Genomic DNA, 17570 nt, shown 5'->3' on the forward strand with positions numbered 1-17570 from the left:
AAAATGTTAAATTACCGTTAAAATAAATGAGTGTAAAATTGGCCTCAAAACACTTTTATCTTTCAGTAAAAATCTTGACTCTTGACTGTTATTATACTGAAGATGGAACGTCCATAGTTCCAAAACGTTGATTTATTGTCAAATTAATAACAACTTTTTTAAAACACATTTTGGATTTTTATTGCAAAGTTTTGCACAACAATACCTATATATTTATAAAAATATTAAAAAAAAATCTTCAACTTACCTTAATTAAACACCAACAATTAATCTCATACCATCACCACAATTCAACTACCAATCACGTTCCAATCACAGCCGTTTTCCTCAAGTTATTTTCAAATATCTAACAAGTTAAACGTCCTTTAAATTGTTCCCATTAAATATTCGAAAATAAAACAGTAAGTGTTTCTAAATAAATAAATTAAATCAGTACTACTACTCAATATTATTATTATTTGTTCCGACGTCTGGTTGACGCGAATGAATGACGAACAATAATATGTGGGACAGAAATTCATATGAATTGCTCGGTTGACATTACGTGACCAATAACGCATTTTTTAATAATGAACACTGAGAAAAATATTTATATGAAGTCGAGATATTGTTCAGAAATATAATATATAATATATAATATATAAAAAATGTGTTTTGGAGTCATATATAAGAAAAAACTTGGGTGGCATCCATTAATCACGTTATTGCTTTTTGAGGATTTTTGGACGCCCCATTACACTTGATGATATTAATGACATTTAGAATTTAGTACCTTCACCCAACATTATGTGTATTTTTAGTATCTAGAAAAAATCGTGAATTTATTTAATTTTCTTCTGCAAATATTTGCATTTTTTTAAGTTTAGGTAAAAAATAAATACACGTGATATCTTACCATACACACCTTTTTCTTACAATATTTTGTGATTTTTTATCAAACTTTTACTCTACCCCTTTTAGGTCTTAATTATTAGACAGACTATTCTTGGCCTTTTTGACGGAAATTGGCCATTTTGACAGAAATTAACTCTTTTGCCGGGCATTGTCCTTTTTAAAGTATTTTGGGCATTTTGTCAAAAATTGGCCCTTTTCACCCATATTGGCCCTTTGCATGAAAATTGGCCCTTTTTTACGGAAATTGGCCCTCTGAATGAAAATTGATATTTTGGTATTAACCGCGTCTGCAATCTGCAAATATATTTTTTATTCATCTCTGTAGTTTAAAAAGTAGTCAATCAAAATATTTAAGAAAATTAATAATAAAACTCTAATACAATTTTAAGAATCATTCTGATATGTTTTATTGCTAATAATTCTAAGGACTTTATTTACTAATTTTTTTTTTGGAGGATATCTGTCGCAATAAATATTGCTAGCTTTGATGTTTATAATAAAAAATATGAAGATCTCCATAGAAATTATAGAAAAAAACTATTCGAAGTCGTAGTTAAGAAAAAAACTCGTAATTTTTCCAAACAATAAAAGACGCTCACGTGACACGACGACTAATCACAATCGACCCGTATAGAAATGATCTCATCTACAGTGCGGGCGTAACACTCTTCCGTTGCATTTTCACAGATTTACTCCCTAGTCGCGCTTAAAAAAGTTTTTTTTTTGTTCAAAAAAGTATTATGTAGTCATACACAGGATGAAATTTGCTTGGAAATCGTAATGCTTCCAAATTTTTTTATGAATCGCAATTATTTGCAAACAGTATTGTAAACAGAATTATTAAATTAAAAAAGTTGTAAGATTTTTTTATATGTTTCTATACTGAGCATTCAAACGACGTTATGTAGGGATTAAATTTTGTTTGAACAACTATTCCCTAAATATAGTTAGTTGTAAAAGTTTTTAATAAAATATAAAGTCTTAATCTTAGTATAAAAATGTATTTAAGTCATAAATAAGAAAAAAACTTAGCTGGAATTTTTAACAAAATGCGCTTACTATATTTTAAGATTTCTTTTCTTTTTTGATATTTTGATGATTTATATCAATATTTAACCATCAAATCGAATTCTTGTATTTGTATAAAATTTGATGAAAAAATATTAATAATAATAAGTTATTAATATTATTAATTTTTATGATCGATATATTTATAATATATCTTGTAAAAGGAAATTTAATTAGTGCTGCATGATGTTTTTAAATATTCTTGATTTTGGAAAGTATTTATCTAATTATTTTTGAGTTTTGGAGAGTTTACGTTCAAAACTTTTTTTTATAAATGAATAATAAATAAAATCATATTTATTAAAACGCAGATTTTTTTTCCATGTGTCATTTATTATTTGTTCAGTCGTTGTTTCATATAAACGTACGTGCATTATGGTTATATAATATAATTATATTATTCGCGCAGGATGTTTTATTATTATTGCCATTTGCACGATTTCTCCCTCTCTTTTTTGACGTATATCAATCACTGCTTTAAAAATTATTCGAAAAAAACATTGTGAAAATAATTAAACTAATTATATACAGACTCATGTAAGATCCAAGATATTTTTTATTGTCTTTGCAAAATGCAGTGCTCAAAAATATCATAAAAATCATAAGTATAAATATATATAGTAGAATCAAAGGCAAGTCTATTAGACTATCTAACAATAAGTTGAGATAAAGTCCTACTCGATTTCGGAATATTTTTGACTTCCCGAAAGAAGCGAATTTTATTTATGCCAAAAAATCCAATTTTTTAATTCCATGTTTTCTTGACGTTTCAAGTCATTAGGAATCGCTTGATACCGAAACTGAAGAATGTGTGTTTTGGGACATAGACTTTGCACTACATGAACTGCTGGTCCTCATATGTTTTCCATTTTATAAAGTATCAAAATGATAAAAGGTGACTGTGACGTCACTTAATGAACGAGCCTTGCCGACAATCGTGGAACACTACCGAATGATTAAATGGATTCTTCTTAATTTCATGTTTTTTTAACGTTTCAAGTCATTAGAAATTTAGTAAAAAAAATTGTGTGTGTGGGAACCAAAATTGGTCGACATTACATGACATTAGAGGCAAATTTGCACTTGATTGAATAATTTGTAATAATTACTCACATTATGATATCCTACAACAACTAGGTATATAAATCTCTTCTAAATTAATCTATAGGTTTCTAATTAATTACATATATTGGGAAAAGTTCATGCAACTTGCCTTGAGGCAAAACGCCACTTACACCTAGTTTCCTAATTAGTATTATTAAAATTGGAAAACGTACTTTTCATATTTTTGATTAAAAATCTTGCAACGAGTGTAAGCAAGATAATTTGCATGTATTTTTATAAAATTTTACCTTGACCCATGTGCTGATTTATTTTTAATACAGTATGATTTTTATTTTTTACTTTACTATAAATATTTATTGGAAGATAAAGTTTATCTGTAATTGCATTAAATGTTATATTGATAAATTAATTTATCAACTTTGAGAAAAAAGTTTGGAATCTATTTTTGTAACATTATATTAACTTGTTAGTTTTTTTTCATATTAATTCATTTATTTCTTATGTATTATTTTTATCCATTTATATTATTTCTCAAAAAAAACTTATTCATTTACCACCAGATCTCTGTCTATTACGATGTTCATAACTAGAGTAAAGACAAAAGCGGAATTTTTAGTATTTACTGCTTATTAGAAAAAATTATAAAGAGTGTAAAAGCTGTAAAATGTTCATAAAAAATTCTTTATATTTTTAATTAATTTTTTTCACATTTCTCTTTTATTATGTGTATAACCTAATAGCTTAGTTTAATATTAATAACTTCGGTTTTAATTTAACGAGCACATGAAATTAAAAACTGCAATTAATATATTTGCATATTATTATATCATAGATTTAGTTCTTGAAATCAATATCGAAGTAAACGATTGTAATTATTGCTGTAAACATAAATATTTTTAGAACACAAAATACACTAAAATTATAAAGCTTTTAATATAATATACTAGATTGTCAATGTTTAGGAATGTCATTTTATGGAAACTTCAATTTTTTCTAATATGAAATTTTAAAATTGTATTTTAAATTAGAAAATATCAAAAGAATGAGAGATCTAACTATTAGAGAATTTCTCCAACGTATGTTTTTAAGATCAAGATCGTCAATTACCTAAGATTTTTTTTCTCTATGTCAATTTCCGGAAATATTATTCTTAAAATGAACCAATTTTTAAAGTTAATTTTTTAAAAATATGAATTTGCATATATGACAATATTTTCATCGTAGCATTTCAAGAATGTCAATCATCGAGATCGTCAATTTTTTAAGATCTCTTTTTCTCTATGTCAATTTTTAAAGATTGAATTCTTCAAATATATACATTTTCAAAAATGTCAATTTTCAAAATTTTTCATCTCTATAAAATTAAAGCTGTAAGATATAAATATTCCCAGAAAAGATTTTTAAATATGCTATTTTTCAAAGATGTTAATTTTTAAAGATTCCAATATATTTACAAAGATGTAATTTTTTGATCAATGTTTGAATATTTAAAAAAATACAAATCCCAAATATTACAAATAATAATAATAAAAAACTACAAATTTTCAAAGAATTTGAGGAATGAACAAATGAATTAATGAATAATGTATAAAAATAGTAAAATTGATTTTTCAATGCGTTATTTTATGTATCACTGCTTGTTTTAATTGTTTATAAATTTTATATGAACGCTACAAAATAGCAACTTTCATCAATTTACCTCTGAAATGATATAAAGTAACCTCGTTAAGACGATTTTTCAAACATGCGCTAAATACGTGTCTTAAGCGAGAAAGTGGCGTATAATGCGATCTTACAATCGTCTTAACGGTATTCAGCATTATTATCAGTTTTATTTTCGATATTTCCAATTTTTCCAGTGCATTTAAATCTCCGTAAAGTGGTTTATGAATTTTCTAGTATCACATGATCGACTTTGTTATCGTAAAAACATTTCGAACAAAGCCGTCTTTATTGTTGATAACAATTTGTATTGTTCATAGTTATTGTTTGCATTCCTAATAACAATATAATGGTCGTACAATAACGACGACATGCTATATAGTAATATATTATGAACTAGAATTTAACATTTCTGATATGTTATTATTTTCAAATCTTCATCATTAGCGAATTATTGTGGATTAAAATAATTTGACATGCGATTTATGAATAAATTATTTTTTGTATGTAATATTTAAAATCTATTTTTATACATAGTAATATAAAAGTTAACTAGTGGGGTGTATGGTATCGTGCCTTAAGGCAAATTGCTGGAACTTCCCGTACAGTAATTAAATGTTCGAGGAATATTGAATGTTTTCGAATAGATTATTATAAATAGTGCAAGATTGTTTAATATTTATAAGAGTTATTAAACTGAATTACAAAGTTAAAATTTTTTATTTAAAGTATATAAGTAAGCTTCAGTACTTTAGCCAGAAATAAAATTAAAATCTAAATTATTTTCAGAATTATTTTCAATATACAAAAAAAAAAATTGTCAAAATTTTTTTTTCCAAATGTCTTGTCAACACAAGCAGAAAGTTTTTGAACCGTTCAATTCGGATGCTTTTTTCTCTCAAAAACTGCCATTTTTTGCACATTTAGCTCTGTATCTCCGAAACCGCTGGGACCTGCCTTGGCAAAATCTTATCATCACTTTTCCCCATCATTACGAATTGAATATTTTTTGAATCATTCAAATCGGATACTCCGTTTTTTCAAAAACGCGATTTTTATTTTCTACATTCTTTGCTCCGTATCTCCGAAACGGCTGGGCCTGTCTTTGCCAAAAACTAATCAGCATACCCTCTATCAATAGGAATCGATTGCTTTTTGAATTATTTAAATCGGTTCACCCATACGCCCAAAATCGTAGACGAAAAATTGTATCCGCACATGTGCACACACACACATCCATTTATTTCTGATTCATGCTAAAATGTTTAGAAACCTCTAAAACGTGAAGATATGCAAAAAATTTAATTTTTAATTTTTGGACGATTAGTATAACTTACGGGAAGCTTATAAAACACAAAATAAATTATATTTTAGATGAAGTTAATTTTAAATCGTAAAAGTTAAATTAAATATTAAATTATAGTAGAGCTGATGGTGCCAATTGATACAATTTTGAATAGAACTACTCTACTTTTGTATTAAATTTTTTATTTGATAAATTAAGACATTTTTGTCATTATTTATGTGCTCAAAATGTCATTTTTCGAATCCAATCAAATTAAATATTATTTCTAGATTATTGGTTTTATTTTACAAACTAGATGCTGTAATTCTATTAGTTCTGGTAATAGTGACTGTTATTAGTAAATAAGTAGAAAACGAAATCAGATATTGAACCTTAAGATGAATTTATAAATGAAATATTGAACTTGCCCAACTACATAAAAATATTTTGCTTATTTTCCTACATAATTCATTTAAAATATATATATTATATCATCATATAAAAAAATTCTAATTTTATAGAAATAAAATCCCAATTTTATAAATGCTATAATAAAAACTTTATTCGTTGATCATAATCTATATTTACATTTTATTCCATCGATTAATTACAAAATCAATTACCAAGTTTACTGTATGCGAATCCAAGAACCCAGGAAATTTCGTGGTCATCCAGCTTCAAAATCATCTAAAAAATTAATGGAAATTTAGTAATTAGAAACAATTTTAAGAAAAAAGTAAAATATTATTTTACCTCCAAATCGTTATTGTCATTTAGCCCATAACCAGATTTTAATAAGGTGTGCATGTAAATCAAATCCATACACAATAATGGATCTTTCTCATTTGGTGCAGAACATTCTTTCTCTGCCTTTTTCCAGAGATCTTGGACAGTTATTTTGCCACTTGTACCAGCTAATAAAAATAAAAAAAAAATACATTAACGAAATTGCCTTGATAGATTTAACAACAATTTTAATATCTACTTGCTAAAATAAATAAATAAAACAAATTCTATAAATTCATCTAATTTGTTATCTAGATCTTTTTACCCCATAGACGGGGTAACTTGGAACGGCCAGGTATCAAGCAGGTTTAATGTCTCATTTTAATTTTAAAGGTATTACATTTTTACAAATGATTACATTTTTAACTAATGCTAAAAAACTACCAACGGAAGAAAATATTTTTATCATGGATTTTCAAAGATTATCGTTTATCTCCCGATAGCAAAGACATGAGAATCAAGGTTATAGCTGCTTATACACCCTTTTCCCTCTACTTTCAAATGTTGTTGTTAAACAATGCTTAACTTTACTGGTTTTTGACACATCGGTGGTGAACCTTTTTAAACCCGGACCTTCATATATTACTATCTATTCTTCGATAAATTCTGGGAAAGTATAACTGGGTAAATGTTATTTGACAAAATGTCTTTTTGATCGATACCAAATTTAGGTCTTGAATATAAATAACATAAATAAAAAATAATATAACCTAGAAAATGTTTTATAAATACCAATGAGTATATAATTATACAAATGAGATCTTTCTGAGCACCGTGTTTGACAAAAATTTGCCAAAAAGTGCGTTTTCATATTTACATTTCAAAAAAGTTGATATATTGAGTTTCTAGTAACACTTGCGGCCCATTTACTAAATAAAATTACAAACAAAACTACTTACTACAATTTAATCATAATTGAATAATATTAACGTAAGACATCCTATTAAACGCAATTGAACATCATCTGTCAAAAACGTTTGACATTCGACGTATTAGCCACCGTCCATTGTTTTATTTAAATTACGCTTCTACAAAAATTTTCAAATTAAAAATGTAAAGTTTCTACACGATTTTGAAATAATATCTCACCTTTCCGACAACCTATTGATTAGCACGAATTTTTCAAGACTAAGACTGGCCAAATCGGTTCAGCCGTTTTCAAGTTTTAGCGGATCATTTTATCGAGTGCTTCGTTTTTATATATAAGATATGAATCAAAAAAACACTTTTGCTGGTTCCAAAAGCCACAAAAGTATCATACTTTCTTTTTCGATTTCTTAAAATGTTCATATAATAAATTGCACTTTTAAAATGGCTGGTGGTGAAAATTGAAAAACACAAGCAAAATTTTTATATCTTCTTGCTTCTTTTGTCAATTTTTTTCGTTAGACCAGCTTATTTTTACAAGCCCTTGACTTGATTTTATAAAATTAAATTTCATATTATCTTACTAATAAGTTGAGCTGCCAATCCACGATAATAGAAGGCACTGACTGCAACAGATTCTTGTTTGGACAAACCCAAAGGTTTAGGATCTACCAAAGGAATTAGATCCTGCAAAACGTAGTATTTGCAGACCATCATGCTAAATCGGCGATTTCTGATCAGGGATGGCATACCACTGCAATGATGAGTAGAAAAAATTAGTGAAAAATATAGAAATTGGTGTTTTTGGTACTCTGCACTAAAAAAATCTCCCAAAACCCTTAAAGTTCAGCTAATTGGACTGATTCTGCCTAATAATGGCCTAATGTTATAGCAAGGCTATGTAATAAAGAACTTTTTATACTACTTTATAAAAAAAGATTAAGGATATTATAAAAGCCTCTAAGAATTTTTTGTACTTCTATAAGATCTTCGAAATGTTTTACTAATTGGTAAGAGTTTTTTTAAGATATAGAAGGTTTCAAACAATCTTTAAACATTTTTAAAATTTTTGAGAAAAATGTTATGGCAAGGCCATGTTACGCTCCAACTTCCATACATTATGCTACTGAATCATACTGAATACTGTCAAAACGTCATGTATTTGTATAGCGATTTTTCTCACTCCGTCAATTAATATTTAACTGTAACAAATGTAGCTAAATGTACTTTGTATAGCTTGCTATGAATAATAAATAAAAAAAAATGCATTTGCTGTGCAGTCAGGCGTTTTTCTCAGGTTTTCAGATAGAAAACTTAACCTAGAAACCGCACGAATGTCAAAAAAACTATGGTATGAATGTTTCAAAGGGTCTTTCTGACCCAGCTTCATAACACACGAGTGACGTTGCAGTTTATGTGTAAAACGCCTGAATGCACAGCAAATACATGACATTTTAACAGTATTCAGTATGAAGCAGTATTCAGTAGCATAATGTATGGAAGTTGGAGCGTAACAATCAGTAGAACATTTTTAAAGATTTGATACAAGTACTTTGCTAGTAACAATATGATAAATTTGAAAAATAACCATCCAGAGTATTTTAGTTTTCATAGACACAAGTGAATTAATAGATAGTAATAATTTTCTCTATTAAAAAATTTTGATAGTCTGCAATGTTTTTATTAAAATGATTAATTATTGTTATTATCTTCCTTAAAATAATAGTTAAAATTTTTCGTATCAGTCCTAAAAGATCTTCATATAAACTCTTTCATTTATTTTTAATAAATCCCAATAGCTCATACGCAAAAATCTTTAAAAATCCTTGAAATTTTCTAAAATTGCTCTGAAATATTCTTAAGGTTTTTTCAATAACTTTGAACATCTTCAAAAATTACAGACTTTTTGGTTCATTGGAAGTGTTGTGATTTTTTTATTAATATTTATTAATTAAACTTACCTGACAAAATATTTCTTGTTATTAAATTCGAAAGGAACATTCTTAATTTGCGGATGAAGACATTTGCTGAAAACACTTTGGCCTTCTTTAATTCCATTTCTAGAATCAGCTTCGAATAAAGTGTTTCTTGCTGCATTTATGCCCAAACCTAAATAACTAGAAAATAATTAAAATCAGTCAAAAATCTGGTAAAGATTAGAACCTAAATTATTAATAGACGGACCGGTTCTGCTTTACAACAGACCATTGTTATGGCAAGGCTGTGTTATGAAGAACTTTTCATACTAAATATTGACAAAAGCTATGTGGTTGCTGTGCAGCCAGGCGTTTTTCTCAGGTTGTCATATAGAAAACTTGAGCCAGAAACCGCACAAATGTCAACAAAACGATGTTAGATAACAGGGTCTTTCTGACCCAGCTTCATAACATACGAGTGACGTCGCAGTTTACGTGTAAAACGCCTGAACGGACAGCAAATACATGACATTTTGACAGTATTCAGTATGATTTAGTAGCATAATGCATGGAAGTTGGACCGTAACATGGCCTTGCCATAACATTGTAAGACAGAATCGGTTGCTGAATATTCCGACAGATTTCTATTCTGACCTTTTACTGAAGATGTTCATGTTCTTATAAGATACAGGATGCATATTTTTCTTTAAGAATTTTACGTAATTATTTTCTGGTTGATATGTGACTTGAGCTGAACCTCCGCCCAAATCTAAAGCAGCATACGTTTGTTTATCCAAAGATCCTTAAAAAATAATAATAAAATAAAAATTGTATTAGGATCTCTAATTATATTGATAAAATCGTAAAGCCACCATCAACTCAAAATAACGACAAGTCAATTGTAGTATTTTCTTAACAATGCTATTTTAAAGTAGAGGGCAAAAAATGTGTATCCAACCTTAGTCTTGAATAAAATAAAAAGTGCAAAAGTTTAGATTGCTCTTTTACCCCAAACGCAAATAACCTATTCTAGAGGTCATATAAAAATATTGAATCAACTTAAAATTAATACAATACACATTAAAAAACAATTATATAACGTTTACTAAAATTATATTCAAGTACCGTAAACTAAACAACAGTGCTAAAAACCAATGAAACTAAAAAAAGAGTGTGCGATTGAAGTAAAAGTTTTTTGCTATCGTACGAGATGGCATTTAGGAAAAAATAAATACATCATATAACAATTTTGAATAATGTTTATTAGTAATATGGTAACACTCGTGATGCACACATTTATTAGTGTCGACCATTATACACATTTATATAATGATAAATTATAAATCAAATATTTATAATAGCATTAAAATATGTATAATATTTAAAAAAATAATGCAATTAAAGTCATACTTCAAATATGACATGATCGGTTTGTCATTGTAATTAGCATTTAGAAATGAACCTTTATTAGAGAAATGAAGTAATAGCTGATTAATAAATTCTATAATATTCGTTCACACAGTGGATTATGTTAAACAACCCCTAAACAAATATTGTTTTTGCAACTTCACTCATCATGTAATAATTGTGTTTGAAGAACTTCATGTAATTAAAATTAACATACATTCATTGACTGATGGTATTTTTTTTACTTTTTTCGCTGCCTATATAATCTCATTCTTTGAACAGCTGTAATATCTGTCTTGCCTAAAAAATATTTTCCATTTTAATAACTTTAAAGAATTATAGAAACTACGAATAATATAGAAATAATTTCTAATCAATAAACTTACGTTAACAATGCTATTTAAAGTATAGGGAGAAAGATGGTTTATAAAAGTTAAATCAACTTTAAATTATATCATATCATTCTATCAATATAATTATTTTTATTTTTAATTTTTTTTTAATCAATTTTCAGTCAAGTTGTGACTATCTCTTTTCAATTCTTGCTTTATAATTACAAATTTTAAATCCACTTCAAGTCCTTCTTTAATATCTTTTTTTAATCCTTCTTTAATTATGATATAAAATAGCTATTTTATATCTTTATTCTTCTTTTAATCTCAACCAGTTTTAATATTTTTTGTTCTTACTTTTAATACAACTCAGCTATTCGAATTCTGTTATTTTAATTCTTACTCCTAATTTTTATTCAAATTCTACTTAACAAATCCAATTCTTTTTATTCTGAAAATTAATTTCAAATTGGCTATATGTATATATTTATTTAAATTCTAAGTCAATGACAGGATTCGATCCGAAGATCCCTGTCGTGTGAATCAAACACGCTACTAAGTGAGCTATGCTCACCACAATGCATCTTAAAAAACATTTATATAATGTTTAGTAAAAATTATATTCGAGTACTGTAAACTAAACAACAGTGCTCAAAATTGCATACATATTTATATTACTATAATTATTTACTGGAGACAGGAAAAAATATTCTTCCTATCCAGACATTTTTTATCAAATCAAGATTTCTACTAGGACGTAACCTTAAAATCTATTGACATTCCGAACAATACGTTTCTCGTATTCGGGGGCATACTACGTATACGCATACAATCAAAGAACACTCTCACGCGACACGTCGACCAATCACAATCGACCTGTATAGAAATGATATCATCGAGAGCGAATGACGAATCATCGGCACTTGACTCTAGCGTAACGCTCTTCCGTTGCATTTTCACAGATTTACTCCCTTGTCGCGCTTAAAGAAATTATACTTTAAAAATACTTTCATCAAAAACTTGACAATGTGTCCGTATTTATAGACTAATTACACATCATTTGCCCCCTACTTTCAAATAGCATCGTAAAAAATACCATTCATTACTATAATTTTAAGTAATGTCAGTGCACTTTTTTGCAATATTAGTCTATTATTACCTTTTAGATAATTGACAGTAAACCATGCAAAAAGTCCTTCATCACTTCCACTCAATAATCCAGCAGCATCGTGCTCAACTTTGTAGTCGGTTTTCTCAAATTGTCTTTGGACTGCCTGAAGAAGTTTTTCTGCAACTTCTTCACCCAAAGACGTAGACCAGCAGTGGCTCTCAAATATGGAGTCGTTTTGGGTTTTGCTTCAGCTGGTACGAAACCATCTACTTTACTGAGGAGCTCCATTATTTTCTTGGCTCCCTTGGTAAAAGAAACGGGAGAAAAATATAACTATATAAATATAAATAATAGTAATACTAGTCGGGTGTATGGCATCGTGCCTTAAGGCAAATTGCTGGAACTTCCTGTACCGTAATTAAATATTCAAAGAATAAAAATAATGAGCCAATAAAAATGTCTATGAATAAATATTATAAAAACTAGAATTTTCATTATTTGTATCTGTAGACAAAATGTGAAAACTTGTTAGATTAGACGACGTTGTTTATATATATTTGAATGAAATATATATAAACAAAATCTAATTAAGCGGACTTATTGTTGGAATGAACATATTTTATTTCAAATGCATCAATTTTTTGTTCGTAAAATATATGCACTGAATTAACAATTTTAAATAGTATCAACTATACAAACATAAAAAGTATTAAACAAAAATTAAAAAAACTAGCTGTAAGTGGATTTCTGTCTTGAGGCAATTATGGCATCGTGCCTTAAGGCAAATTGCTGGAACTTCCCGTACCGTAACGAAATGTTTGAGGAATACAGAATGTTTTCAAATAGTTTATTATAAATATTGTAACATTGTCTATTATTTATGAGAACTATATAAACTGAATTGCAGAGTTTAAATTATTTGTGAAGTATATTAGAACTATAGTCAGAATAAAAAATAATAATCTGAAATATTTTCGATATACAAAAAAAACTACAAAAAAAAAAAAAATGGAACAAAATTTTTTTTTCCAAAATCAATTATTTTGTTAAGACAAGCAGAAAGTTCTTTGAATCATTTAAGTCGGACGCTTAGTTCTCTCAAAAACTGCCATTTTTACATATTTAGCTCCGTATCTTCGAAATGGTTATGCCTGCCTTTGCCAAAAACTAATAAGCACTTCTCCCAATCATTACTAATTGAATGTTTTTTACATCATTCAAATCGGATACTCCGTTCTCTCAAAAATTCGATTTCTATTTTCTGCACTCTTGCTCCGTACCTCCGAAACGGCTGGACCTGCCTTTGCCAAAAACTAATCAGCTCTTTTCCCTATCAATAGGAATCGAATGTTTTTTGAACCATTCAAAGCGGTTGATCCGTGCGCCCTAAAACGTGACTGGAAATTTGTATCCATACATACATACACACACAACACACACATCCATTTTTCTGAGGTATGCCAAAACGTTCAGAAACCTTCAAAACGTTGAGAAATGTTAAAATTTTCAATTCCGATTTTCGGCCCATTACAATAACTTACCCTACGGGAAGTTAAATATTACAGGCGTGTGATCAGTTTTGACTTTCTTATCTACTAACGCAAACGAAAATTGCGGTGACGCGCTAACCAAATCAGCTATAACGACATGCTCACACGGAACGCTATGAGCGGATGTCTATGATCTAATCCAAATTTCTGCACTTTTTGCTTCGTATCTTCAAAACGACTAGACCTGCCTTTGCCAAAAACTAATCAGCACGTCTCCTTATCAATACGAATCGAAGGTTTTTTGAATTATTCAAACCGGTTGATCGGTGTTCCCGAAATCATCGATGAAAATTAAATATATATTCTAAAGCCATAATAGGTGTTTTTAGTCAGATAACATCTTTTGGTTTGAATCATAAGACTTTTCAAATTATGGTGCTAGGACAGTGAATTACAGGACTATCTAGAAAGATTTTTAGACAAAAATCAATGACATGTTTAATTAGATTTTTCAATAATTTGGCGGTAGCTCCCAAATGTATCTTTAGTCATGTCATTGAGCTGTTGTGATCACGAAAATTTCCGAAATCGTCGACGAAAATTTCACACGCACATACACACACACATACATGAATTTTTTCTAAGGTATGCCAAAATATCAGAATCCTTTGAAACGTAAAGATATAAACATTTTCATTTTCGATGCCCTACCGTAAATTAATAATGGAGCACAATTTTTAATATAAGTAACAGAAGTGGAATCAACAGAAGCATCCATTTGGGGATGTATTTTAGTGACCAATATTTTAAATTTTGTAAAAGTTTGCAAATAGTTAGTTCCTGATATATATTTTCTGTTATGTGTTTTTTCTGGAAGATTTGAATAAAATTTTGGACTGTACACTGTTTACATGAACAAAAACCAGGAATTTAGAGAAATATCTTCTAAGAAGAATTTAAAAAACTACTCTTGAAGTATTAATTTTACCGGAAATCTCAGTTAAGCACATGGAACAAACCTCTTCTGTACCAATTCATGTTGTTGAAACTAATTTGGACGTACGGAATACAGCTTTGGGAAACGGCGCGTGAATCCAAAATCGTCATAATTCAAAGATTTCAAAACAAGATTTTGAAAGAAATTATAAATGCACCCAAGTATGTCCTAAATTGGTTGGTTCATACTGATTTGAACATAAACACTGTCAAGGAAGAAGAAACAGCAAATTCAATTTAAGATACAAGGATAGAATACAGAACCATCCAAACATCTTGGCCAAAAATTTAATAAAAAAACCATGACATTGAACGGCTCAGCCAAAACGGCCTTTTTTGATATTCTTTAGTAATCCTATAATATGCACAATTACTCGTAGACTTTATTTAAATTTTTTCACATCAGGACACATCAACCTCGAATCGGATCATCACTCGGTGACCATTCGACCTTTTCCTATTTAACAAACCATTAAAATTACTGATTGTTGTTTATTATGACAGATTGTAGTTCATTGATGTAAATAAAAAAAAGTATGAATTTTACTTACCTCTTCTGGATCATTGGCATAACTTGACAAACCAGGTTCTTGCTGGTGAAAGTCTTCTCGTAAAAGGTCGTAAGCATCATCTAAAGCATAATAACAACATTTTTTAATTATTTATAAATATCTATATCACTGTTATTTTGTCTATTTTTTTTTTAAATTTTTACTACCTTGTTTTTGGAATTCATAAGCAATAACCCTTGATCCAGTAGAACCAGCATCAATGACTACACTGTAGACAATTTCTTGTCTAGAAAGAGCCCTTGTTCTCATTCTTGGACGATCATCATGGGCTTTAAGGAAAAGATGAATAATTTTATATAATTGCTAATAATAAAATTTAATAATAATAGATAATAATAACCTAAATAATCTATCTGTATACAATAAAACTATTTTTTTCCAAAAATGTTTGGAAACATGTTTAATTTTGTATTTGCGATTCTATTTAATTTATTATTTTTCATTATTAGTTCATTTTTGGTCAACGTTTGAAGTCGTTCTGAATCTTTCGAGACCGAAAATGGAAAAGTGGAAAGTATGTGTGTGATATTTAATTTTAGTGTTTTTTGATTAGTTTATAATTGGTCCACGTTTCAAGTCGTTTTGAATCTTTTGAGACCAAAATGGAAAGAATGTGTGTGTGATTTTCACAGAAGATCAGTGAATTTGCAATGTCTCTACCAATTGTTATTGAGAAAATAATAAAGTTGATCTATTTTTCTACATTTAAAATACTTTAATAATATGTAGAAACAAATATTCAACTTCTCGTATGATTAATTATAGTAATCGCAAAAACATAAAAAATTAAATTAAAATAAAAAAAACTTTTGCAGATCTATACGTTTCAAAAATTTCGACATACCTTAAAAAAATGGATGTATGTATATGTGTGCGTGTGTGTGTTTGTTCGAGTACAAATTTTTGTCGACGATTTATGAAAAGTATTCGATTTTACAAAAATATTTTACTTTAATTGACAAAATGAAGAAATGATTAAACTTTTGTGAAGGCAGGTCTATCGGTTTTGGAGCTGAAGTAAAAAAATGTCAGTTGACGATAAAAAATGATCATTAGACATATGCACATCAAATTATCAGATATTTTATAGAGATTATAATAATAAGAAGTATGAATTTTGTTTACAGTTCTTCAGGTTCCGTACCAATAATTATACCGGAAGCGGGGCGGCGCTTACGCGCTTTGATATTTCATCTCTAAAACAGCCGCGCAGCACGATCGCGTTGAAAAAAAAAAATTCAAAATTTTCAGAAAAATTCAAAGTATAGAAAAATTAGAAATATAAAAAAATCTATTTTTTCAAAAAAGTCACAAATCTTTTTTTCCAAAGTTTTCAATAAATTTTAAAGGTTTTTAAAAATCTTAATTTTCGGTACGGGAAGTTTCAGCAATTTGTCTTAAGGCACGATGCCATGCACCACTAGTTGATTTATATTTTGTCGACATTTCTAGTTGTTCTGAATCGTTTGAGACCAAATACAGAAAGTATGTGCGTATGTGAGACAAATTTGATCTTTAGAGAAGATCAATGAATTTGCAATATCTCTACTAATTTAATTATTGAGAAAATAATAAAATAATATAATTTTCTACACTTTTCAAGTACTTGAATAAAACATAAAACAACTTAGTTGTAAATACAAAAATAGAGGAGTGTATATTCTGCAATAAAAAATAAGTTTGGAAAAAATCCAATATTATGGTGATTGATATTTTGTAACAATTTATTTCACATTTCACATAATTTACACTTTTAGTATTGATTCAAAAAATCAATATAAAATATTATTTTATGATATAATATATATATTTTGCAAAATTGATAATAAATAATAATATTATATTAAAAAAAAATATAATAAATTTTAAATATTGTTCCAAATGCATTCATAAAACAAATTGAATTAGTTTTATTATTTTGTATAATATACTTTTGTCTTAGACATTTTATTCAATTTTTTATTTGGATCTCCGAAATCGCTAGACCTGCCTTCCCAAAAACCAGTTAACCAATTCTTCATTTCATTAAATAAATAAAATGTTTTTGAGTTATTGAAATCGGAATTCAATATCGTTATCTCAAAAACTGAATTTCTATTTTCTGCATTATTTGCTCCGT

At 28.1% G+C, this 17570-nt stretch overlaps 1 protein-coding gene and 1 pseudogene across 2 annotated transcripts in view; one reads left to right on the forward strand and one right to left on the reverse strand.

The window, feature by feature from the left end:
- Positions 1-17570, forward strand: part of LOC113389432 — a 290888-nt gene that overhangs the window by 166346 nt on the left and 106972 nt on the right. The gene's annotated exons all lie outside the window — the stretch shown is intronic.
- On the reverse strand, positions 6590-15700 carry LOC113389538 (annotated as a pseudogene).

The sequence above is a fragment of the Ctenocephalides felis genome, unplaced genomic scaffold (assembly GCF_003426905.1).
Source record: "Ctenocephalides felis isolate EL2017-DRISC unplaced genomic scaffold, ASM342690v1 CF-g0.4_SCAFFOLD_03573, whole genome shotgun sequence".
In the NCBI taxonomy this organism is placed as follows: Eukaryota; Metazoa; Arthropoda; class Insecta; order Siphonaptera; family Pulicidae; genus Ctenocephalides; species Ctenocephalides felis.